Raw genomic sequence first — 24,823 nt, 5'->3', positions numbered from 1 at the left:
CTTCTTCTCTGCCTTTCTGATATTTTTCTTGGCCTGCCACTTCTGGGCTTAACAAGAACTGTCCCTGTGGTCTTCCATTTCCTTACTATGTTCCTCACAGTGGAAACTGACAGGTTAAATCTCTGAGACAACTTTTTGTATCCTTCCCCTGAAGAACTATGTTGAACAATCTTTGTTTTCAGATCATTTGAGAGCGGGCTGTCCATGCTCGGCGACCATCAAACTTAACTGAACTTGAATTGTTTTGTAAAGAGGAATGGTCCAAAATACCTTCATCCAGGATCCAGGAACTGATTAAAAGCTACAGGAAGCGACTAGAGGCTGTTATCTTTGCAAAAGGAGGATCTACTAAATATTAATGTCACTTTTCTGTTGAGGTGCCCATACTTATGCACTGGTCAAATTTTGGTTTAATGCATATTGCACATTTTCTATTAGTACAATAAACCTCATTTCTGTCCTGAAATATTACTGTGTCCATCAGTTATTAGATATATCAAACTGAAATGGCTGCTGCAAACACCAAAATATTTAGAACTAAAAATGATTAAGATTAATAGGGGTGCTCAAACTTTTTCATAGGACTGTAATTGGGAGCACACGGGCATTGCTGTGTTTGTCTTGCAGTGGGTTAACTGCAAGACTTTTGTATCCAGTTGCGGCTGCTCTATTCTGCAGAGAACATATATATTTAGTTTCAGTTTGTACCCAGATGGTGTAGTGTTACGGTTCTGTATAAATATATAAAAATAATATTTTTTTTAACTATGGAACCACTAGTCTGCAAGACACTGCAGTGAGGTCCACAGGCCCAGTGGGTGGCTGTATGTCTGAACTCAATGTGAACAGGGTGCAACAAACACTGGCAGTGGTGCGGTGCGATACTCAATTTGAACAGGGTGCAACTAACGCCTGCCAGTTAAGCTCACTGGCCAGGTGCACCAGTACTGCTGAAAACAACAAGGCTGCCAAGGGTTAACTCACCCCAGGTCAGCAAACACACATGCTCCTGCAACAGCTAGGAGTTACCACAGAAGTTTGAACATGCTCCTGCAACAGCTAGGAGTTCTCCTGCAACAGCTAGATGTTACCATGGAAGTCTGAACGTGCTCCTGCAACAGCTGGGAGTTCTCCTGCAACAGCTAGTAGTTACTAATGAAGCTTGACAGTTTAAATAAGGCTTGAACGGTCTCTACCGCTCCTAGCCCTGGTGTAGAGCTGACAGTTCAGAATTTACAGGTCCTAACTAATAGCACCCAGAATGAAGCAGAGGAACCCCACACAGAGGCCTAGTCTGGCAACCTGCCTGAATACTGTCATCAACAAACTTCCGTGGACCTTAGTCAATCTTTAGTCAAAGTGTGAGCACCCGGCAGGCATCAGCTCACACTATTTAAAGGGAAGACCCCGCCCAATAGGGGCGGTGGTCATGACCTCACTGCTTATGCTCAGTAGGGGAGAAATGACACTTAGCTTGTGAGCGGCTCCAAAAGTCTGAGCATGCTCAGTAGGGTGAAAGCTGGACTTAGACTGACCCGCAGGTGGCGCTGTGCGCTGGGAGAACAACCCGCGGGACCCAATCCTAACATGTAGTTGTCGGGCAGTGACATTAACTGTCGGGCTTGGTTCACACCAGGGTGCTCTGCGGTTCAGAGGCCAGTGGGCTCCACAGGTTATTGTTTATAATTTTTTTAATATAACCTGCTAATCATAACACCATTTCACCAGAGGAGGGGTTACCATTTCACCATGTAAAGGTCTCATGAGATAGGGAACAATCCAAGGGCATGTTTCCAACAAGTGGCATGTCTAACAATGGTGACAACCACCAAATGAACAAGCATTTGCTCGTTTATTGAGTGTTCAGTTGATCTCAGCAGGACAGGAAATTATTGCCCATCTGCAGCATATCACCTTGTCTAATAAGGGCTCTAATAACTGCTGTTGACAGAAAGTAAATACCAGGGGAGCAATTGATTTTATGTGCTTCCCCCTGCATGTCCTCTGTACTGGCCTGTGTATCCATCAGGCCAGTGCAGAATGAGCACAGATCCATACATTTTGTATGTTGACAAAATCAGCCTAATACTGTCACTCTCCTTGCACTGAATCCTAACTGCACCCATAGAACATGCCTTGCCTGCCCCCCGCTACACCCCAGAATAACAGTATAAACAATTCTACATGCACACTGTAAACAATTATTCCCTACTGGAATGTGGATTCTGAAATTATTTTTAATAAACAATACCTTGCACAAAATCCAATTTTCATCATCCTGAAATGAAAGTACACCACATTCTACAGGTTCTTCCTCTGTCATTTTGACTACTGTGTACAATCAACTTTATCTGTTGAAAATTAACTGCAAGATTGCCTTGACTTTTAAAGACGCTCTCCGAGTTTCTCATTAGCCTTATTATCATATTTGAATCATAAATATGTAAATGACGAGTTTCACACGGGAGATTTAATTCTGTGCTCTTATTTCTGATTAGTTGGAAATACACTTTGGCTCTGTCAGATAATTGGTAACACTGCATACCAATAAGGCATTTCCCTACGCTTCATCAGAAGAGGTTGAAATTAAAGTAGGCAGGGCTGGTACATTTTTGACAGTTTTGTAACGTAAACTTGTTAAAGCTTTAACTCAGCCATTAATACAGCTTATGCATTATTAATACAATTTTTATGTCAGGAATTGTAAAAGGGAAAAAGCACTTAGATATGAATCGTGGACATAAATGATAAGGGAGAAGCAATCCCTCACCTTCTTTATTCCAAATGTGGCCATCTGCTCAGCATGTTTATACAACCCAATAATATAGAGAAAGGTCTTAGACCATGGCTAATTCACATTTAAACAGTAAACAGGTAATTATATTATTTACGCTTGTAAATTGCCTTGTAAGCCAGATCGACACATTATAGAGAAAGCAAGTAATTGCTTTTACTGCTTTCAGCGAATGACCACTGTGCAAAAGCACAGAAATGAATTGCTATCACATATTATTTGTTTATTACAGATCCAGCCACTGAATGGAGAGTAACTAGAGATTAGTAGTTGGGAGTTAGATATATAATCACAAATTACATTATGTGCAGCATTTTATATGCATCGCATTATCATACCATTCAGTAATAGCATAGATAATTTGCTGGTTTTAGAGACAGTCAATATTTTAAATATCATAAATGTCCAGAAATAGATTTAGCTTTTAGGCAATTTGCATTATCATTTATGAACTGAGCATGAACATTATGCTGCAGAACCTAGCATTTTTTTTTATTTTGTAGCTAAACCCAGGTGCCACCAAAGTATAATATATTGCATTAATAATAGGTAATAAACCAAAGATGTAAAACATAAATATTTATGTACACAATCATTTGCATTTGGATAGGAAGGTAGCATTGAACAAATAATCCTACCTTACAGATATGTATTATTTGTAAAAACTAAGAAATACATATTATCCTTATCTATCTATCTATCTATCTATCTATCTATCTATCTATCTATCCATCAGTGGCGTAACTAGGAATGGCGGGGCCCCATGGCGAACTTTTGACGTGGTCCCCCCCTTCCTGACCAACACCGAAGAACTCAACTGACCGCCCCCCCCCCCCCCCACATTCCTGTGCACTCTATTATGCCCCATAGTGGCCCCTGCACATAGCATTATGCCCCATAGTGGCCCCTGTGCACAGTATTATGCCCCATAGTGGCCCCTGCACAGAGTATTATGTCCCATAGTGGCCCCTGCACACAGTAATATGCCCCATAGTGACCCATTCACACAGTATTATATCCCATAGTGGCCCCTGCACACACTATTATATCCCATAGTGGCCCCTGTACACAGTATTATGCCCCATAGTGGCCCCTGCACAGTGTATTATGTCCCAAAGTGGCCCTTGCACACAGTAATATGCCCCATAGTGACCCATTCACACAGTATTATGTCCCATAGTGCCCCCTGCACACAGTATTATGTCCCATAGTGACCTCCGCACACAGTATTATGTCCCATATTGGTCCCTGCACACAGCATTATGCCCAATAGTGACCCCTTCACACAGTATTATGTCCCATAGTGACCCCTATACACAGTATTATGCCCGATAGTGACCCCTACACACAGTAGTATGCCCCATTGTGGCCCTGCACACAGTATTATCCCCCATAATGAACACCCATGAACAGTTATTATACTCTGGGGTGTTTTCAAACCCCAGAGTATAATAATCGGAGACCCGGGGGGATATCAACATAAAAACCACTACTTACTTACCTATCTCCCGTTCCACTGCAGTCCTTGGTGGCGTAGGCCTTCTTTAATGACGTACTGATGTCACATGACCCGGAACGCAGGCCCCGGTCATGTGATGTCAGGACGTCACACAACTAGGCCCGAAGCCTGCTATGAGTGTGGAAAGGTAAGTAACACATTTATTATGTTCCTTTACCTTTCCTGGGCCTCCGATCATTATACTCGGGAGTTTGAAAAGACCCCTGAATATAATAATAGTGCTTGTGGGGCCGGCAGGATCGGTAAGTAAATAGGGCCCATTACCGGCTGCAGTAACTCCTGCCGATAACGGACTATTAAGAAAAGAAAAAAATGCAGGGATAGCGGCTGTCGCCGGGTCCCTAATGTCCTGGGCCCTGTGGCAGCCACTAGTCCTGCTACCCTAGTAGTTATGCCACTGCTATCCATACATACAAAAGAAAGTTCAAAGCAGTGCAAGATTTATTAAATATAAGACTTAATTGGCAAAGGGTGAAAATCCAATGGAAATGGAAAAAATCAATGAAAGATAATAGTACAAAACAAGGAAGCACCCCAATTTCAAATAAAGTGAATCTTTATCCAAAGCGACGTTTTGGTACTAGCAAGAACCTGTCCCAAGAAACAAACCAAGTAACCATCTCAACAATATATAGTGTTACAAAGTGCAAGTGCATAGTAAACTAATCATTATTAATTATTCCATAGTTAATCAATAAATATAAAAAGTATAATAATTCATACACCACAATAGTAAAATTCATATCAAAATGAACATACCCATAAAAAATATAAAACTATCAGATGATAACAGTGCAATATCGCCAATAAATACATCAAATTGAAACATCCAATACATATGTACTTAATAAAATCAACTAACCATGAAACTGATTACAAAAACCTTTGGTAAAAATTCCACTCCAACCAGGAAGGATCCAAATCGACTCCAATATATAAAAATTAAATTTAACTTTTATTGTTGTTCATAACAAGTAAAAAGTTACATCGTAACTCAGAAGATTAGTTGCATAATGCTACGAGTTTCGGTACACACGTACCTTCCTCATGCCATGAATAATACATAACACTCATATCTAGCCTGGGATATTTAAACACCTATAACCTTGACACATGGCAATGATGAACATACCATCAGATTTGCTAGAAATAATAGCATTATTCCTGGTGGTCAACAAGACCATATAAATCCCCTCCATTGATGGTTACGGGTGCTAAGGAGTTTAATCCACCTTAGTGTGGTTGGGGTAATCTGTGGGTCTCCTTGGCTTATGGGCCAGATGGAAGCTGCAATCTCAATACTGATGCCAGTTCTTATGGGCCCCCTAAGGCTACTGGTCCCCAGTGCGACTGCACCTTCTTCTCCTCCTCAAGTTATGCCCCTGGTTCTGGTGCTGAACTGGCCTGCTTGCAGCCAGACCTTTCACCAGTACAGAACATTTTACACATGAAATTAAAAATCCATCAAAGAAGACCGAGGACTTTTGAACAGCTAGAATCCAACATCAGAGAAGAAGGGGACAACATTCTTTTCCCAAAAGTCCAGCAATCGGTCTCCTCTCTTCCCAGATGTGTTCAAACAATTGTAAAAACAAGAGGGGATGCTACACACGGTACACATGGTCCTGTCTCCACTTTTTGAGATGTGTTGTTTCCATCAATTAAAAAATTAGTTATTTTTTCAAATGAAATGGAAAAATGTCTAACTTTCAACTTCTGATATTTGTTCTATGTTCTATTATGAATAACATTTTAATCACTGTTGTTCTCCCAATCCTTGTAAAAACCACCTTTCCACCCCAAACCAGCCTTGTCAGTAAAGAAATCCTCATCTCTCCCTCTCTCCTACCCCACCATATAACTTTATCTGCACAGCTCCTCACAAACCTACAGGCTTTCCGCCCCAGACACATACAACCCCCCCCGCAGCCTCTCCTACCTACACCTGCTGTCACTCTCCCTACTCCTCCTTACTTCTGGTGACATATCTCCTAACCCTGGACCTCCCCAGCAAATCCCCACACCTGGCGCTAGCACATGGAACCTCCAAAATCTCAAATCAATCACACTCACCCCTACCCCTCCCCCTGCCCTCCCTGGTGCACTATGGAATGCCCGTATGTAATAAACTTGCCTACATCCACGACCTTTTTATTCTTAATAAACTTACATTTCTCTGTCTCACAGAAACATGGCTGACACCCTCAGACACAGCCTCCCCCGCTGCCCTCTCCTATGGAGGTCTGCACTTCTCACATACTCCCCGCCTCAACAACAAACCTGGTGGAGGTGTAGGCGTCCTCCTGTCAGACAAGTGCTCATTTGCCCCTATCCAGGCGCTACCTGCCCTCACCCCCCCTCCTTTGAAGTGCACGCTGTTCGTATCTACTCACCCTCCAACCTCCAACTGGCAGTCATATATCGACCGCCGGGACCTACCTCTGCCTTTATCGACCACTTCACCACCTGGCTTACACACTTCCTATCCACAGACACCCCCACCATCATCATGGGTGACTTCAACATCCCCATTAACACAGACCACCCCCCCACCTCCAGTCTCTTGTCCCTCACTGCCTCCTTTGGTCTCTCCCAATGGTCCTCCTCTGCCACCCACATAAAGGGGGGCACACTAGACCTAATATTCACCCGCCTCTACTCCATATGCAACCTCTCTTAACTCTCCATCCACGCTCTCTGACCACAACCTGCTGACATTCTCTGCCCTCTCCTCTCCAATAGACACCCCAACCTCTAAACCAACACGCCCCCACAGGAACCTCAACCGCCTTGACACCTGCACCCTCTCAGACTCTCTCCTACCACTCGCTGACATATCCTCACTCCAGGACACAGATGCCGCTGCTGCCTTCTATAATACCACCATTATCTCAGCCCTTGATTCTGTGTCCCCCTACACATACACCAGAGCCCGACCGATCAATAGACAACCCTGGCACACTGACCTGACTAAAAAACTGAGACGTGCCTCGCGGTTGCAGAATGCCTCTGGAAGAAAAGCCACTCCAAGGAGGATTTCCTCAGGTACAAAGAAGCAGTTCTCTCATTTAAGAACACACTCACCTCTGCAAAGCAGGTCTACTTCACCACACTCATATCTTCACTCTCTCGCAACCCCAAACAGCTATTCTCCACCTTCAACTCCCTCCTCCGTCCCCCCGCCCCCCCTCTGACATCACTTATCTCAGCTGACGACTTTGCCGCTTACTTTAAAACTAAAATTGACACCATCAGAGACAACTCAACCTACTCCACCGACAACCCCTCTACCCAACTACTTACTGTTCCTCATCCCTGACCTGTTTCTCCTCCATAAGTGACGAAAAACTCTCCTCCCTAATCTCCAAATCCCACCTCACCTCCTGCGTGCTCGACCCGATCCAGTCACATCTCATCCCCAAACTCGCTGAAGTCATTACTCCAGCCCTAACTCATCTCTTCAATCTCTCCCTAACCAATGGATCCTTCCCCTCTGCCTTCAAACACGCCACTGTCACTCCTATACTTAAGAAACTGTCCCTCGACCCGTCGTTTCCTGCCAACTATCGTCCCATATCACTGCTCCTGTACGCCTCAAAACTTCTTGAGCAGCATGTCCACTCCGAACTCTCCTCCTATTTCTCATCCAACCTGCTCTTTGACAGACTTCAGTCAGGCTTCAGACCCCGGCACTCCACTGAAACTTCCCTAACAAAAGTCACTAACGACCTGCTAACCGCCAAAGCCAAGCACCATTACTCTGTCCTCCTCCTCCTCGACCTCTCCTCTGCCTTTGACACAGTTGACCACTCCCTCCTGTTAGAAATTCTCTCATCCCTTGGTATCTCAGACCTGGACCATTCCTGGATCTCCTCATACCTCACCGACCGCACATTCAGCGTCTCCCACTCGCACACCACCTCCTCACCTCGCCCTCTCTCTGTAGGTGTCCCCCAGGGCTCCGTCCTAGGACCCCTCCTGTTCTCCATCTACACCCTTGGCCTGGGCCAACTCATAGAATCTCATGGCTTTCAGTACCACTGTTATGCCGATGACACCCAAATCTACATCTCTGGACCAGACATTACCTCCCTGCTGGCCAGATTTCCAGATTGTTTAGCGGCCGTAGCCTCCTTCCTCTCCTCCCGCTTTCTCAAACTCAACATGGAGAAAACAGAGTTTATCATCTTCAGCCCATCCTGTATGGCCCCTCCACCTGACCCATCTATCAAAGTTAATGAAACCCCAATTACCCCTGTCCCACAGGCCTGATGCCTTGGGGTAACCCTGGACTCTGACCTATCCTTCAAGCCACATATTCAAGCCCTCAACACCTCCTTCCGCCTCCAGCTCAAGAACATCCACCGAATTCGCCCCTTCCTCACCCAGGAAACTACCAAGATGCTTGTCCAGGCCCTCATAATCTCCTGCCTATGTTGAGGTAGTGACCTCCGCCAGAATACGGGTCACTTCCAGTGGTCAGTCACCTGCTCCAAATCAACCATGCATGTGCGCGCTGACAAAGATAAACACTGACGTTGATGCAGTTTCCATCTCAGTCCATGCAACTGGGCGCTCACACAGTACTGAGGTTTATTGAGGAAGTTACAGTTTTTATACAGGAATGCAAGAAAGATAAGATAACGGCAGGCTGTAAGCATATACGTCTTGTATCCGAATACACTGGCGATCAGTCATTGGCTCTTAAATTTCAACATCTCTTAGCTTTCAATTTCCCGAGAAATGATACTGTCTTTCTTGTAAACCACATGACAATCATGTGCGTCAGCATCTGGGTGCGGTACTGGATACAGGCGCCATCTTAATGTATAAACGTTGCACAAAGAAAAATATAATTTCTTAAGCAGTATAAAGCATGTATAAAAATAAGAATGGACATGGTCTACCTTCACACCTAGACTACTGCAACACCCTTCTCCATGGACTCCCAGCTAACACCCTCGCCCCCCTCCAGTCCACCTTAAACTGCGCTGCTCGCTTAATCCACCTCACCCCCCAATCTTCATCGGCTGCTCCCCTCTGCCAGTCCCTCCACTGGCTACCTATAGCCCAGCGAATTGAGTGCAAGCTACTAATGCTAACATACAAAGTCATCCACAACCTGTCCCCTCCATATATCTCTGAACTAATCTCCCGCTACCTGCCCACACGTAACCTCAGATCCTCTAATGACCTCCTACTCCACTCTGCTCTCATCCGCTCCTCACACAACCATCTCCAAGATTTCTCTCGTGCATCCCCCATACTCTGGAACTCCTTACCACAACACATAAAACTGACCCCCACAATCACAGGCTTCAAGAAGGCCCTGAAGACTCACCTATTCAGGAAGGCCTACAACCTCCAATAACACTATCACCGCACTGCCATCTGTACAGTCTCCCCCACTCCTTCTGTCTCTACCCCCCTTCCCTCATAGATTGTAAGCCCTCGCGGGCAGGGCCCTCTACCCCACTGTGCCAGTCGGTCATTGTTAGTATTATATCTACCTGTATATTCTGTGTATTGTATGTAACCCCCATATTGTATGTAACCCCCAAATGTAAAGCACCATGGAATTAATGGTGCTATATAAATAAATAATAATAATAATAATAATAATAATAATAATAACAAAATATGAGTATGAGATTTCTGAATCATTGAATTTTTGTTTTCTTTACATTTTACACAGTGTAACAATTTTTTTGGAATTGGAGGTTGTATATCTGCCTTCTCTTAAATCTCAGTTACTTATGTACAATTTCTCAATAGCCTTTTGGGTATATTTGTTAGCCAAAAAGAAAACCAGCAACTTATGGAAATGGATGGATATAAAGCTATTACTATTGGTCAATTTATTTAATCAGCGACTGTGTCTCCTCCATATAAGATAAGATAAGATAAGATAATCCTTTAATAGTCCCACAGTGGGGAAATTTCAGTATGTTTCAGCTGCATAGTAATACAGATACATGATAATACACAGTAAATATTGCAGAAGTAGTAGACACACATATGCTGAGAAAGATATACTAGGAGTCCTAAGGAACAGAGCAGCTAAGGAACAGAGAAGAAAGAAGGAGGACATTCATAATCATTAGTTCTCTGTGCGCAGTGATCTTCGCTTGGTCTGATGTAGATTATACAGCCTGGTCGCGGTTGGAAGGAAGGACTTGCAGTAGCGCTCCTTCTCACACTTGGGGTGAAGCAGACGGTCACTTACAGTGCTGCCAAGTCCCATCAGGGTCCCATACATGGGGTGGGATTTGTTCTCCCGCATGGAGGTCACCACAGACAGTATCCTTCTGTCACCCACCACCTGTACTGGGTCCAGGGGGCTCCCCAGGACAGAGATGGCCCTTCTGATCAGCCTGTCAAGTCTATTTCTGTCCCTGGTTGATATACTGCTTCCCCAGCAGGCCACACCGAAAAAGATGGCTGAGGCAACCACAGAGTTGAAGAAGGCCCTAAGAAGTGTCCCCTGGACTCCGAAGGCCCTCAGCCTCCTGAGCAGGTAGAGTCTGCTGTGGCCCTTTCTGTGCAGGGCCTCCAGGTGGTCAGCCCAGTCTAGTTTATTATTGAGGAGCACACCCAGATACTTATAGGTCCTGACTATCTCAATACATGTTCCTTGGATCTCCACCGGGGTCGGAGCACTCCTCCGTTTCCCAAAGTCCACCACCATCTCCTTGGTCTTCCCAGCATTAATCCTGAGATGGTTCTGCTGGCACCATTCAACAAAGTCCCGGTTTAAGTCTCTGTATTCCCTATCGTCGCCATCAGTGATAAGGCCTACTATAGCAGAGTCATCGGAGTACTTCTGTAAGTAACAGCTGGAGGAGTTGTGCCTAAAGTCAGCAGTGTACAGTGTGAAGAGAAAAGGGGCAAGAACTGTACCTTGTGGTGCCCCCGTACTACAGATCACAGTGTCAAACACACAGTCCTGGGCTCTCACATACTGAGGGCGGTTTGTCAGGTAGTCTAGGATCCAGTTGGACAGGTGATGGTCCACTCCACCAAGGTTCAGCTTCTCCCTCAGTAGCCCTGGCTGAATGGTATTGAACGCACTGGAGAAATCAAAGAACATTATTCTCACAGTGTTCCCGTGTTTCTGCAGGTGAGAGAGAGCTCTATGAAGAAGGTGGATGATGGCGTCATCTACTCCAATGCCCGGCCGGTAGGCAAACTGGAGGGGTCCAGAGCGGAGCTCACTAGGGGGCGTAGGTGTGTCAGGACCAGTCTCTCTAGGACCTTCATCAGGTGGGATGTCAGTGCTACAGGTCTGTAGTCATTGTAGTCCATCGGGTTGGGTTTCTTTGGGACTGGTACCACACAAGATGTTTTCCACAGTTGAGGTACCACTCCGAGCTTTAGACTCATATTGTACATGTGCGTAATAATACCACACAGTTGGTCACTGCACATTTTAAGAACTCTTGCGCTTATCCCATCGGGCCCTCCGGCCTTGTCTACCTTAATCCTCTTGAATTCCCGACACACCAGAGACTCCTTGAGGATCAGACATTCGGATTGCAATTTACTGCCAGTTGGTGGGGGTTGGGTCTTGGTGTGTGAGGGGAGGGGGGTTGCCTGTGGGGGGGGGAGTTGGTTTGGAGTCGAATCTATTGAAGAATAGATTAAGCTCATTAAGCCACTTCCTTCAGCTTCAATCTGATGAGCTGCCATTTGTTTGTGTCCGGATATCACCTTCAGACTGTCCCAGACCTTTGAGACTCTACCCTCCCCCATCTGTAGTTCCATCTTCCGCCTGTAGTTGGCTTTCCCTTCTCTGATCAGTTGTCTTAGTTGTTTCTGCACCGCCCCCAGGGCATTTCTGTCCCCAGACCTAAAAATTTGCTTTTTCTCCTTAAGAAGAGTTTTAATCTCAGAGTTGATCCATGGTTTGTTATTGGAGAAACACCTCACCTTTCTAGTTGGTACCGTGCTGTCCACACAGAAATTAATGTAGTCTGTTGTGCAGTGTGTGAGTCCCTCAATGCAAGATACAAATACAAAGTCCCTCAATATACTGCAAGATACAAATATGCTGCTATATAGGGAATTTTTGTACAGGAAGCTGCAATGGTATATAAGAGATTTATTTATTTATTTATTTATTTATTTTAAAGTACAGAAATTTTTATTCTAAATACCACCATAATTGTAAATTATTTGCATATATGGAAAATATGTAATAATATTGTCTTTATTATCTAAAAATGTCAAATGAAAAAATTATGTTGACACATTATTGCCAGGCTGCTAATGAACAAATTCTGTAATAAAGATAAGTAAATAAAGACAATAAAATAAACACTTAGAATTACATTTTAGGAATGACAGTGGGGAAAATAAGTATTTCATATACATGCAATTGTGCAAGTTTTCTCAACTACAAAGAATGGAGAAGTCAGTAAATTTTATCGTAGGTACACGTCAACTGTGAGAGACAGAATTTAACGAAAAATCCAGAAAAATCACATTGTATCATTTTTAAACAATTAATTGTCATTTACACTTCTATATTATATATTTTAGAATTGGGGTGTCATCAGGATGAGGACTTGTGCCTAGAAATTGAAGAGCCAAAGTTGTCTGCTTTGCAAATATAACAGAGAAAATTCAAGGATGGAAGAAGTGGTCATGGCGGTCCCGATGGAAGAGTAATTACAGTCAGAAATATTACCACCTTCACAACAGAGGTTTCAGATTCCCTTGAATAGGCTTTGCCAGTTTGGTTTTTGTATACATATTTGACAGCAATAACATAGTCTTACAGACTATGTTATTCTGCTGACAAAATAACAAAGCCCAAGTGGAAACTTTGATAAGTTCCATTATAAGTTGATAAGATCCATCAGGAGTCAAGTTCAATGGGGTCCACAAGAATCTGATCCAATTTTAAATTTCTGTAAAAAAGCTGCAAATCACATTGTTTTAAACCCATGGGGCCCTGACCTTACAAAAAAAAAAATTCCAAAACAAAGTTCTGAAGAGGATTTTAAAGCTTTCATTACAAAACCTCCATAAATCACCCCATTTTCAAAAATGCATCCTCAAATAATTCAAAACAGCATTTTACAAGAATTCAAATAATATGGATGTGCAATTTAGACATTTACATTTTTTTTCAATAATGCATTCTAATAGACCTAAAATTTACACTTTCACAAAGGGGTTAGAGAAGAAAATGCATCTTGCAATTTGTTATACAATTTCTCCCAAGCATATGTGAATGTAAATTGATGTTTGGGCACATGGCAACACTTTAAAAGCAAGGAACGTTATGGGACGTTTGAAAAGCAGATTTTGCTGGAATAGTTTTCAGGTGCAAAGTCTCATTTGCAGAGCCCTAAAGTACCAATAGAATGGAAACTTTCCAAAAATGACCCCTTTTTGGAAGCTACATCCCTTTATTTATTAAGGGGAATAGTGAGCATTTTGACCCCACAGTCTTTTCACAGATTTTATTAACATTGAGATGTGCAAATGAAAAATTACTAAAACGTTACTTTATATATACTTTAAAGTTTTCATTTTCACAAGTGATGAAAGGTGATAAAGCACCCCACAGTTTAAGCAGGGCTCAGAATGGAAAGAGTGCTATTTGGCTTTTGGAGGAGAAGATTTTGCTGCAATAGTTTTTGGGTACCATGTCATATTTTCAGAGCCCCTAGAGATCAAAATACAACGTAAACGCCACAAAAGTGACCCCATTTTTGTAACTATACCCCTTATAGAATGTATCAAGGGGTATAGTGAGCATTTTGGACCCACAGCTATTTCACAGATTTTATTACCATTGGGACATAAAAATATTTTTTTTCCAATAAACTATTAATTATCCCCAAATTTTTCATTTTTACAAAGTGTTAAAGAAGAAAAATCACATAACGGCTTGTTACTCAATTTCTCCAGAACACAGCAATACCCCATAAGTGGTTGTAAAATGTTGTATGGGTACATGGCAGAATTCGTAATAGAGAAAGCATTATTTGAATTTTGAAGAGCAGAATTTGCTGGACTAGTTTTCAGGCCCCATGTTGCATTTGCAGAGCTCCTAAAGTACCAGAACAATGGAAACCCCTTAATACTGACCCCATTTTAGAAACTACACCGCTCAAGGAATTTCTGAAGGGTTAATAACATTTTGAGCTCAAGAGTGCTTCCCAAAAAATAATATACAAAGTCAAAATTTAAGTTTTTAAAAGAAATCTGCCATTTCAGTGCCCAATATATTGTGCCCAGTTTGTATCATCAGAGACACACTCATAAAACTAGTAAATGGTATACAGCAGGGCTCAAAAGGGAAGGAGCACTGTGCTTTTTTTTTTTTTAGCTTTTGGGTTATAAATTTTGAGGGACTTTCTGGATACCTATATTGTTTTTGCAGAGCCCTGTATGTGCCAGTAAATTGGAATTTTGTAGCGGAAACTTTAGGGTCCATTCACACTGAGTTTTTTGGCAAGGATTTTGGCCAGGTAAAATCTGCTAGCAGAATTAGGAAATGTTTTTTTCCTCCAGCACAGTGTAGGGACCTTGAAAAAATCACTAGCGTTTTTTCCACGTGGTTTTTGCAAATTCCATGCCAAAATCGCCGACCAAGTCCATAACATGGATTTTCCGCCTCCCATTGACTGAAGGAAGCTTTTTTTCCGCTAGTGGAAAAAATCCGCTAGCTGAAAAAATAAAGGCTAGTGGAACCCATACAATTCTATGGGGAGGCATTTTTTCCATGTGGATTCTGACACAGATTCAATGCCAAAATCCTCACCAAAAAACTCAGTGTGAATAGACCCTTAAAGTTTCTGCAAATGATAGACCAACGTAAAGTAGCCCAGAATTGTGAAGCAGTATGAAAATGATACATGGTTTTCAAAATTTTAATTTTAAAGCGTATGAACACTTTTGGAAGGCACTGTAGCTTGTTAATCTCCTTTCATGTAATGATACATCTTGGCAGCTCTATCTGCATATGGCTAAAGAAGAATGGAAGTATTAGGGATAAATAATGTGCAATTCTTCCGGTTTTGATTACTAAGACATTTACTCAGTTTTACTATCTTATAGGAGATTTTTTCACTGCGACTTTCTTTAGCTAAACTGTAGAGCTCAAAGACATCTAGAGCCCATGCTCAAAAAAGGAATGATCAGCAAAAAAAAATTAGCCCTCCCCAAGTGGGTGATTACTGTGCATTAGCTCTTTAAAAAATACTGTAAGGCATCCCATAAAGGTCTATTTAGTCCTGTAGTAAATACATATCTTTGATCTGCAAGAAATATAGGGATCAAAGTATTCACTTGTTTCAGATTGAAATGAAATCAACTGATTACACATTTGGCCAAAAAAGAGAGGTACAAACGCCTTTGAACATAAGCTGACCCAAAATAATGTTTTACATCTCTTTGAACCTTTGAATACGTGGTTGAGAAGGATTAAGGATTGTAGAGTAAGGATTGCTTACTTGATAGATTTTGTCTGATTCAAATCAAATTTGGGAGTTATGTTTTAATGACTTACATAAAAGACTTAACATCTAAATCATGAAACATATTAGGACTGAGAATAAGTTAGATATTACATGTGAAACATAACAAGATGCATTACAATGTTACAATGTAGCCTATGGCAATGGTATAACTGTTTGGATTACTATTAGAAGAAAATATATTATTGTAAAGATGAATGTAGTTATATTCACTATTACTAAGATCATCAATTTTCATGAATAGTCCATCAATAAATTTCTGTATGTATATTAGTACCGTTTCTACCTATGTACTCCTCATGCGCACCCAGAGCCAAAATCTTGGCACTGCATACAGAGACACACAACCTTGAGGATATAAAATAATGTGTTCTGATGCCACAAGTTTTTTCATTTATATGTAAAGGAAAATGGAAGATTATGGAGGTACAAAAGGACCCATTGGACTTGGTGTGTGCATGAGCTTTCATTCTTGTGAGCAATGTTCAATACCACAACAGGTATCTATAACTCCGGACCTCATTATTATGAGAACTGGTATATGTGTATATATATATATATATATATAATTTTTTTTTTTTCTTTTTTTTTTTCTTTTTTGGGCCACCGAGCCAAAATTATGTATTGACTGGTATATGCAGCCTAGATCACTTAAGAGTTCTCCTCAAGCCCCAGAGTATAATAATCAGAGGCCCAGAGAAGGTGAATAAAAAATAACAAACACTAATACTCACCTTGCTTCACCTTTCCTGGGCATCCTGGCTTTCTTTAGCATCTTCAGCTATTTTCCCGACGTCCCTGCTGAGGCCTGTGATTGGCCCTCAGGGGTCACATAGGAGTGCACTGATGTCATTACGCTGTGCGCCCCATGTTCACGCTAGGGCCTAATCACAGGCCTCAATAACAAGACAGAAGAGCGACGGAGAGGATATTGAGTAGAGATGAGCGAACACTAAAATGTTCGAGGTTCGAAATTCGATTCGAACAGCCGCTCAATGTTCGTGTGTTCGAACGGGTTTCGAACCCCATTATAGTCTATGGGGAACAGATACTCGTTAAGGGGGAAACCCAAATCCGTGTCTGGAGGGTCACCAAGTCCACTATGACACCCCAGGAAATGATGCCAACACCTCTGGAATGACACTGGGACAGCAGGGGAAGCATGTCTGGGGGCATCTAACACACCAAAGACCCTCTATTACCCCAACATCACAGCCTAACAACTACACACTTTACACACTCAATACCACCTCTCTGACAGTAGGAAAACACCTTGAAACATGTGTATTTGGCACTTGCAGTGAGGAGAGCTTGTCACCAGCAGTGAATTTGGCCCTTGTAGTAAGTTGAGGTTGGCACCAACATTTGTTTTGAAAATCAGGGTGGATTGAGCCTCTAACCAGCAGAGTTTGGGCAAATTCATGGTGGAGGGAGCCTCTAAAAACCCCAGTTTGGACCAATTCATGGTGGAGGGAGCCTCTAAAAACCCCAGTTTGGACCAATTCATGGTGGAGGGAGCCTCTAAAAACCCCAGTTTGGACCAATTCATGATGGAGGGAGCCTCTAAACAGCCCAGTTTGGGCAAATTCATGGTGGAGGGAGCCTCTAAAAACCCCAGTTTGGACCAATTCATGGTGGAGGGAGCCTCTAAAAACCCCAGTTTGGACCAATTCATGGTGGAGGGAGCCTCTAAAAACCCCAGTTTGGACCAATTCATGGTGGAGGGAGCCTCTAAAAACCCCAGTTTGGACCAATTCATGGTGGAGGGAGCCTCTAAACAGCCCAGTTTGGACCAATTCATGGTGGAGGGAGCCTCTAAAAACCCCAGTTTGGACCAATTCATGGTGGAGGGAGCCTCTAAACAGCCCAGTTTGGGCAAATTCATGGTGGAGGGAGCCTCTAAACAGCCCAGTTTGGGCAAATTCATGGTGGAGGGAGCCTCTAACCAGCCCAGTTTGGACCAATTCATGGTGGAGGGAGCCTCTAAAAACCCCAGTTTGGACCAATTCATGGTGGAGGGAGCCTATAAACAGCCCAGTTTGGACCAATTCATGGTGGAGGGAGCCTCTAAAAACCCCAGTTTGGACCAATTCATGGTGGAGGGAGCCTCTAAACAGCCCAGTTTGGGCAAATTCATGGTGGAGGGAGCCTCGAAACAGCCCAGTTTGGGCAAATTCATGGTGGAGGGAGCCTCTAAAAACCCCCAGTTTGGACCAATTCATGGTGGAGGGAGCCTCTAAAAACCCCAGTTTGGACCAATTCATGGTGGAGGGAGCCTCTAAACAGCTCAGTTTGGGCAAATTCATGGTGGAGGGAGCCTCTAAACAGCCCAGTTTGGGCAAATTCATGGTGGAGGGAGCCTCTAAAAACCCCAGTTTGGACCAATTCATGGTGGAGGGAGCCTCTAAAAACCCCAGTTTGGACCAATTCATGGTGGAGGGAGCCTCTAAAAACCCCAGTTTGGACCAATTCATGGTGGAGGGAGCCTCTAAACAGCCCAGTTTGGACCAATTCATGGTGGAGGGAGCCTCTAACCAGCAGAGTTGGTGGAAATCAGGGTGGAGGGAGACTTTAACCAGCAGAGTTGGTGGAAATCAGGGTGGAGGGAGCCTAGTATTAGCAGAATTGTGCAACGCTTATGGTGGATGAGTATGAGGATGCGGAGGAATTGGAGAGGTTGAGTACAGACATGGAGTTTCATGTTGGGGTGCTTTACACAGGTGGGCCCAAAAATGAAGGCTCTATCCAGTGGTGGTTCATTTTTATCAAAGTGAGCCGGTCGGCACTCTCAGCTGACAGACGGGTGCGCTTGTCAGTGATGATGCCACCGGCTGCACTGAACACCCTCTCAGATAGGACGCTGGCGGCAGGACAGGACAGCACCTCCAAGGCATATAGGGCAAGTTCAAGCCACAGGTCCAACTTCGACACCCAATACGTGTAGGGCGCAGAGGGGTCGGAGAGGACAGGGCTGTGGTCGGAAAGGTATTCCCGCAACATGCGCCTATACTTCTCACGCCTGGTGACACTAGGACCCTCCGTGGCGGCACTTTGGCGAGGGGGTGCCATCAAGGTGTCCCAGACCTTAGACAGTGTGCCCCTCGTTTGTGTGGACCGGTGAGAACTTGGTTGCCTACTGGAGGAACTGCCCTCCCTGCCGCCAACGTCACATGCTGGAAACATCTCCATCATATTCTGCACCAATTGCCTGTGGCAAGCATTGATGCGATTGGCCCTCCCCTCTACCGGAATAAAAGACGAGATGTTGTTTTTATACCGGGGGTCAAGGATAGCAAAGATCCAGTACTGGTTGTCCTCCATGATTTTGACAATACACTTGTCGGTTGTAAAGCACCCCAACATGAACTCAGCCATGTCTGCCACAGTGTTAGTTGGCATGACTCCTCTGGCCCCACCGGAAAGTTCAATCTCCATTTCCTCCTCATCCTCCATGTCTACCCATCCGCGCTGCAACAATGGGACGATTCGAAGTTGCCCGGAAGCCTCCTGTATCACCATCACATCATCGGACAACTCTTCTTCCTCCTCCTCCTCCTCCTCCTCCTCCATTAAACGCAGTGAAGCGGACAGATGTGTGGACCTACTCTCCAGCTGTGACGGATCGGATGCTATCCCTAACTCCTCTGTGTGATCTGAGTTATCCCTGATGTCAATCAGGGATTCTCTCAGAACACACAAGAGAGGGATTGTAAGGCTCACCATTGCATCCTCAGAGCTCACCTTCCTTGTGGACTCCTCAAAGACCCGTAGGATGTCACAAAGGTCTCTCATCCATGGCCACTCATGGATGTGAAACTGAGGCAGCTGACTTTGTGGCACCCTAGGGTTTTGTAGCTGGTATTCCATCAAAGGTCTCTGCTGCTCAACCACTCTATTCAACATCTGAAACGTTGAGTTCCAGCGTGTGGGGACGTCGCACAAAAGCCGGTGTTGTGGCACATGCAGGCGTTGCTGGAGAGATTTTAAGCTAGCAGCGGCTACTGTCGACTTGCGAAAGTGGGCGCACATGCGCCGCACTTTCACCAGTAGCTCTGGAACATTGGGGTAGCTCTTTAGGAAACGTTGCACCACTAGGTTGAAGACGTGGGCCAGGCATGGAACATGTTGGAGTCCGGCAAGCTCCAGAGCTGCTACCAGGTTCCGGCCGTTATCACAAACGACCATGCCTGGGCCCAGGTGCAGCGGCTCAAACCATATTGCCGTCTCATCGAGGAGGGCATCCCTCACCTCGGAGGCAGTGTGCTGTCTGTCCCCCAAGCTGATCAGCTTCAGCACAGCCTGCTGACGTCTACCAACGCCAGTGCTGCAACGTTTCCAACTCATAGCTGGGGTCAATCTAACAGCGGAGGAGGAGGCGGTGGCGGAGGAGGAGGTGGTGGCGGAGGAGGAGGCGGTAGAGGAGGAGGAGGAGGGGGGTGTTCTTCTCGTGTCCCTGCCAGGAATGTTAGGCGGGGAGACGAGGTACACCGGGCCAGTTTGGGAAGCAGTCCCAGCCTCAACTACATTCACCCAGTGTGCCGTCAGTGAAATGTAGCGTCCCTGTCCGCATGCACTTGTCCACGCGTCAGCGGTCAAGTGGACCTTTGTGCAAAGCGCGGAACTAAGGGCCCGCCTGATGTTGAGTGACACGTGCTGGTGCAAGGCGGGGACGGCACACCGGAAGAAGTAGTGACGGCTAGGGACGGCATAGCGAGGTGCCGCAGTTGCCATCAGGTCCAGGAAGGCGTTTCAACAAGCCGGAACGCCAACATCTCCTGGGCCAGCAGTTTAGCGATGTTGGCGTTCAAGGCTTGCGCGTGTGGGTGGTTAGCAGTGTATTTCTGCCGCCGCTCCAATGTCTGAGAGATGGTGGGTTGTTGTAAAGAAGCGCCTGATGGTGCCTTTGATGGTGCAGGAGAAGGAGATAAGACAGGAACAGGGGAGGATGAGGGAGAAGTCAACAAAGTGGCGGAGGCAGATGAAGTGGTGTCCTGGCTCGTCCTCTGGAGTGCATCGCCAGCACAGTCAGCAGTGGCAGTGGCAGAGGCAGTGTCAGTGGCGTGAACGGCAGGCGGCCTTTGTCCTGCCATTGCTGCCTGCCACTGATTCCAGTGCTTGGATTCCAAATGACGGCGCATTGAAGTGGTGGACAGGTTGCTCTTCTCAGAGCCCCTAATCAATTTCGAGAGGCAAATTGTGCAGACGACACTATATCTGTCCTCGACGCATTCCTTGAAAAAACTCCATACCTTCGAGAAACGTGCCCTCGAGGTGGGAGTTTTTCGGGGCTGGGTACGAACTGGAACATCTTGGGAGATTCCGGGTGTGGCCTGGCTTCGCCTAAGCTGCTGACCTCTGCCTCTGCCTCTAGCTACCCTTTTTGGTGCTGCACCTGCCTCAACATCCACACTACTTTCCCCGCTTGACATCCCCCCTGTCCAGGTCGGGTCAGTGTCCTCATCATCCACCACTTCCTCTTCCAACTCCTGTCTCATCTCCTCCTCCCGCACAATGCGCCGGTCAACTGGATGCCCTGACGGCAACTGCGTCACATCATCGTCGATGAGGGTGGGTTGCTGGTCATCCACCACCAAATCGAACGGAGATGGAGGAGACTCTAGTGTTTGAGCATCTGGACACAGATGCTCCTCTGTTAGGTTCGTGGAATCGTGACGTGGAGAGGCAGGTTGAGGGACAATGAAAGGAGCGGAGAACAGCTCTGGGGAGCAGGGACAGTTGGGGTTATTGTTCTGTGAAGCATGGGAATTTTGGGAGGAAGGAGAACAAGACTGTTGGGTAATAGGAGGAGAGGAGGCAGAGTCTGACTGGCTGCTGGACAATGTGCTGTAAGCGTTCTCTGACAGCCATTGCAAGACCTGTTCCTGGTTCTCGGGCCTACTAAGGTTTGTACCCTGCAGTTTAGTTAATGTGGCAAGCAACCCTGGCACTGTGGAGTGGCGCAATGCTTGCTGCCCCACAGGAGTAGGCACGGGACGCCCTGTGGCTTCACTGCTACCTTGCTCCCCAGAACCATTCCCCCGACCTCGCCCACGGCCTCATCCAAGTCCCTTTCCGGGAGCCTTGCGCATTTTGAATTCCCAGTTAGAAATTGGCACTATATACCAGTAGCAAAAATTGTGGGTGCACGTAACCCCAATATATTCTTTGAATTCCCAGTCAGACAATGGCACTATATACCAGTAGCAAGAAATGAGGGTATTTATAACCCCAATATATTCTTTGAATTCCCAGTCAGACAATGGCACTATATACCAGTAGCAAGAAATGAGGGTATTTATAACCCCAATATATTCTTTGAATTACCAGTCAGAAACTGGCACTATATGGCAGTAGGAAGAAATGAGGGTATTTGTAACCCCAATATATTCTTTGAATTCCCAGTCAGACAATGGCACTATATACCAGTAGCAAAAATTGTGGGTGCACGTAACCCCAATATATTCTTTGAATTACCAGTCAGAAACTGGCACTATATGGCAGTAGCAAGAAATGAGGGTATTTGTAACCCCAATATATTCTTTGAATTCCCAGTCAGACAATGGCACTATATACCAGTAGCAAGAAATGAGGGTATTTGTAACCCCAATATATTCTTTGAATTCCCAGTCAGACAATGGCACTATATACCAGTAGCAAAAATTGTGGGTGCACGTAACCCCAATATATTCTTTGAATTCCCAGTCAGACAATGGCACTATATACCAGTAGCAAAAATTGTGGGTGCACGTAACCCCAATATATTCTTTGAATTACCAGTCAGAAACTGGCACTATATGGCAGTAGCAAGAAATGAGGGTATTTGTAACCCCAATATATTCTTTGAATTCCCAGTCAGACAATGGCACTATATACCAGTAGCAAGAAATGAGGGTATTTATAACCCCAATATATTCTTTGAATTCCCAGTCAGACAATGGCACTATATACCAGTAGCAAGAAATGAGGGTATTTATAACCCCAATATATTCTTTGAATTACCAGTCAGAAACTGGCACTATATGGCAGTAGCAAGAAATGAGGGTATTTGTAACCCCAATATATTCTTTGAATTCCCAGTCAGACAATGGCACTATATACCAGTAGCAAAAATTGTGGGTGCACGTAACCCCAATATATTCTTTGAATTACCAGTCAGAAACTGGCACTATATGGCAGTAGCAAGAAATGAGGGTATTTGTAACCCCAATATATTCTTTGAATTCCCAGTCAGACAATGGCACTATATACCAGTAGCAAAAATTGTGGGTGCACGTAACCCCAATATATTCTTTGAATTACCAGTCAGAAACTGGCACTATATGGCAGTAGCAAGAAATGAGGGTATTTGTAACCCCAATATATTCTTTGAATTCCCAGTCAGACAATGGCACTATATACCAGTAGCAAGAAATGAGGGTATTTGTAACCCCAATATATTCTTTGAATTCCCAGTCAGACAATGGCACTATATACCAGTAGCAAGAAATGAGGGTATTTGTAACCCCAATATATTCTTTGAATTCCCAGTCAGACAATGGCACTATATACCAGTAGCAAAAATTGTGGGTGCACGTAAACCCAATATATTCTTTGAATTACCAGTCAGAAACTGGCACTATATGGCAGTAGCAAGAAATGAGGGTATTTGTAACCCCAATATATTCTTTGAATTCCCAGTCAGACAATGGCACTATATACCAGTAGCAAGAAATGAGGGTATTTGTAACCCCAATATATTCTTTGAATTCCCAGTCAGACAATGGCACTATATACCAGTAGCAAGAAATGAGGGTATTTGTAACCCCAATATATTCTTTGAATTCCCAGTCAGACAATGGCACTATATACCAGTAGCAAAAATTGTGGGTGCACGTAAACCCAATATATTCTTTGAATTACCAGTCAGAAACTGGCACTATATGGCAGTAGCAAGAAATGAGGGTATTTATAACCCCAATATATTCTTTGAATTCCCAGTCAGACAATGGCACTATATACCAGTAGCAAAAATTGTGGGTGCACGTAACCCCAATATATTCTTTGAATTCCCAGTGAGACAATGGCACTATATACCAGTAGCAAAAATTGTGGGTGCACGTAACCCCAATATATTCTTTGAATTCCCAGTCAGACAATGGCACTATATACCAGTAGCAAGAAATGAGGGTATTTATAACCCCAATATATTCTTTGAATTCCCAGTCAGACAATGGCACTATATACCAGTAGCAAAAATTGTGGGTGCACGTAACCCCAATATATTCTTTGAATTCCCAGTCAGACAATGGCACTATATACCAGTAGCAAAAATTGTGGGTGCACGTAACCCCAATATATTCTTTGAATTCCCAGTGAGACAATGGCACTATATACCAGTAGCAAAAATTGTGGGTGCACGTAACCCCAATATATTCTTTGAATTCCCAGTCAGACAATGGCACTATATACCAGTAGCAAAAATAGTGGGTGTATATAGCCCCAATTCTATTGCTAGGGGACTTGCAGGGTATTTCTGAGGTGAAGGTGGGGGGGCACACCGTTGGAACGGGGATTTGGGGTGTATATATGGGGTATACGGGAATACACTGTCAGTGTGTTCCATTCAGGATCCTGGGAAAGCTGGGTTGCGGCGATTGAGCCCGTCAGTGCCACGTTACACTGACAAGCTTCTCCCTGGAATTGAAGTTATATGTAAGCCCAATATATTCTTTGAATTCCCAGTCAGACAATGGCACTATGTACCAGTAGCAAAAATTGTGGGTGCACGTAACCCCAATATATTCTTTGAATTACCAGTCAGAAACTGGCACTATATGGCAGTAGCAAGAAATGAGGGTATTTGTAACCCCAATATATTCTTTGAATTCCCAGTCAGACAATGGCACTATATACCAGTAGCAAGAAATGAGGGTATTTGTAACCCCAATATATTCTTTGAATTCCCAGTCAGACAATGGCACTATATACCAGTAGCAAAAATTGTGGGTGCACGTAACCCCAATATATTCTTTGAATTCC

The sequence above is a fragment of the Leptodactylus fuscus genome, chromosome 1 (genome assembly GCF_031893055.1).
Source record: "Leptodactylus fuscus isolate aLepFus1 chromosome 1, aLepFus1.hap2, whole genome shotgun sequence".
NCBI lineage: Eukaryota > Metazoa > Chordata > Amphibia > Anura > Leptodactylidae > Leptodactylus > Leptodactylus fuscus.
Note: the sequence above shows the minus strand (reverse complement) of the source record.